Here is a 3,404-nt window from a genome sequence, read left to right on the forward strand (position 1 = left end):
GACTGGCTCCAGCGTAATCGGATCAATAAGATCCGGCAGCGGGTTTGTTGGGTCAGCACCAGCTCCGGCCTCGTCGCTCTCGAATCCTGACTCGTCGCTTTCGTTGCTAGCTTGTGCTGCACCACCCAAAGTGGTACCTGATGCTGCCAGTCGGCTCGAAGGGGGTGCCTCAATGGCACTGCTGTTGCCGCTGTCGGTGTTCATGGCGCTGCTGTAGCCATGGGCACGGCGGTTGCGACCACGAACCGTAGCGCTGCTCTCACCGAAACCAGACCAGTCGCCAGCACGGCCGCGGCGACGCTTGGATGACGACGAGTCGTGGTACTCGCCATCACTTGTGTCACCGCCATCGTTAGCGTCGTCGCTGAGCTCAACGTCATTGGCACGAATGACGTCCTCGTCGGATGAGTTGTCTGCATAGCGGCCGCGGCGCTTACGCTTGCGCACCACAGTGGCTGCCCGGGTGGACTTGCGAGTGCTAGCCGATGCAGTGGTGCTGCTTGCCGGCGTTGGGGATGCATCGGCAGTTCCACCTGAAGATTTGCCAGCTGCATCATTATTGATTGCCTCAGCTGGTGTCGCTGCTGCCTCTGGCTTGCCTGTCGCCGAGTCGGTGCTGCTTCCACGCGCAGCGCTCGACGAAGCGGAGTTGTTAACCTCTTCCTCTTCTTCCTGATCTTCGTCGTCGTCGCTGTACCCGTACTTCTCTCGGGACATGCGCACATGCGGCTTCTTGTGCTTTCGGAACACACGCATCGCTGTACCGTCGGGGTTCTTCTTCTTGGTCGTGAACAGGTAGTGTGCTTTGCCCTTCTCGTCGAGCACATAGTTGGGATCATGGATCAGGCGGTTCTCGACCAGGTATCGGTAGTAGTTTGAGCACTGGTAGCCGACACGCCCGGGAATCGTCATACTAAACACGCCCCACTGGCCGTTGGCACCAATCTCCTTGAGACGCTGGTGGAACAGCTTCTGCTCCTCGGGCGTCCCATGGGCCAGTGCGCTGCTCCTCACCTGGGGCATTGAAACGGTAGTAGTATGTGTTTGGTTTGGTCTTGATCGCCTTAAACGCCTTGATACGAGCCTCAGACCAGCCCTTCATTGCCCTGCTAAGATCAATGCCCGATCCATTCTTGGCAGCAGCAGCGCGCTGCAGCTGAGCAAGCGCATCGTCCAGCGGCAGCCGGCCAATCGTCCGGTACTTGTCACGGTTCTCGCTCGTAGTTGTCTTCTTCTGGATCTTGGTACGCTTCTTCAGCAGCTCCTCGTACTTTACGCGCTGCACATCAGTCATCTGCGGCGTCTGGGTCAGAGGCGTGTGGCGAAGAGCAATCTCCTTGCGGAGCTTCATCAGATACCCAGGCGTCGAGAATTGGTAGATCACCTCGTCCACATCGTTGCGACCCTCCTTCAGCGCCTCGCGAATCTCCTCATCCGCCAGATGGCTGTACATCTGCCGGATCCGCTCTGCCTTGTGCGCAAATTCACGCCGCTCAAACTCGGCAAACTGCTTTTGCTGCAGGGCAACGCGCTGCTTGATGATATCCATTTCCTCTTCAGTCACCTCGTCCTCAAAGATGCGCTCCTTGCGCACGCGCTTGATTGCATCGCTCTGCTGGATGAGTGATTTTACGTGATCGGATGTCTCACGGTCCAGCTGCACAAACTTGGCGTTGTCCCACTCATCGTCACCACGCGCTTTGGCGTCTTCAAGCAGCTGCTGTTTTTCCAGCAGCTTGTTGCGCAGCACATCGCGGACACTGACACCAACCGGCGTATCGGCTGCGGCATCGGCCCTCGCATCAAGCGACAGGCTGGCAATCGAGAGAGTACGCAGCTTGGCGCTCTTGGCCGGTGAAAAGAACTGCGACTGCGGGCGAACCTCTGCAGGCGTCTTCTTTGTAGCCATGTCGGAAATAATAGGAGTGGTAAAAGCAAGTGCAGAATTTGGAATGCAAAGCAGAGAAGGTGACCAAATGCAAGAACCCACGCGTCAAGTGCTCGTGCACGCGTTTCTGGCACGCGAAATTTGCAGCAGCGCCACCGGCTCACAGGTGCCATCGCGGCTCGCGGCTCAGCTCTCCAGGATCATAGTCCGCGTGGTTGATAATGTCTTTGGTTTGGAAAAACAGCAATGAGAAGGGGAAGACTAAGAGGATATCTAGAGGGGTCGTGCTGGCGTGTTTAGATGGCACCAACAAAGTCCTCGGCCTTGCCCGTCACCAGCAGACCGACAATCAGACCGAACAGGCCAATGATGCTGCCAAAGATCTCAATAACCAGGATCTTGACAAACAGCTGCTGGTCATGCGCATCGGCGACAGCAGCATTGCTCCCAGTGATACCCACAGCGACACCGCAGATCAGGTTGGACACGCCTACGGCAATGCCGCCCCAGAACAGCGAGAAGCCAGTGTAATAGTCCGACGGAGCAAAGCCCTTGCTCGACGCAACTGCCGACACCTTCGCCGAAAACACAATGGCCATGATAACGCCGTAGATGGCCACAACCTCGCAGAAAATGATGCTGATCAGGTTCTTCGTCGCAATGCGCGGGGTCCGCACAGCTGCGCCGAGTATGCTCGAGCCCGTAATGAAGATACCCCACGCAGCTCCGACCACACTCAAGCCAATGCAGAGCGCGATTCCGTACACGCTCCACATGTACGGCGATATGCGGAGAAGGTATCCACCAACGTTGAACCGCTCACCGCGCCCTGTCAGCAGCAGATAGAGACCGGCCCAAATTGCCAGGAAGACGACTGTCGCATTAAGCGCATAGCGCGCATACCCAACGTATCCCATGTGTCGTTTGCTGGTTCTTATTCAAATTGTGGTTAATTCCTTTTGCTGCCAAAAGGATGAGATGCGAGGAGTGTAAAATTGATGTACGATTCTCAACAGCTGAGCGAGAGAAACAAGAAGGCAGAGGTGAGGAAAGTAGCGAGGGGACAAAAAAGGCGAATTTTGCAAAACACAAGTGTGTTGACTGGACAGACAAAAAAACACACTCGATGTCCGACTGTGGCTCATGAGCCAGGGCCGATCTCACACTATGCCGCTGTCCCCGCCTCCGTCTGACAGCCCGTCGCTACTGCTGGTTGATGGTATTGGTGTCGACATGGGAACGATGGCTGTCTGCCCTACGGCGTCGGGTATTCCTTGGTGTCTGGCTGGCATGTTTCTGGTCTTGTCTAGCTCGCAATTTTCGCGGCATTCGATACCATTTTCTGTTCGGGTGACTGCTGTGTCTGCAGGGCTGTCTTGACTGGCATTGCAATTTGAAGCCAGCGCCGAGCCGTCCTGGCTTCTGTCACTCAGGAGTGAGTGGCACTGCTACAGCGAAAGGGATTTGGGGCTTTAGCTACCTGTTAGAATGGTGCTGTTGACATTTAAAAATCTTT

Source organism: Linderina pennispora, assembly GCF_002104995.1.
Source record: "Linderina pennispora strain ATCC 12442 chromosome Unknown DL89scaffold_79, whole genome shotgun sequence".
NCBI lineage: Eukaryota > Fungi > Kickxellomycota > Kickxellomycetes > Kickxellales > Kickxellaceae > Linderina > Linderina pennispora.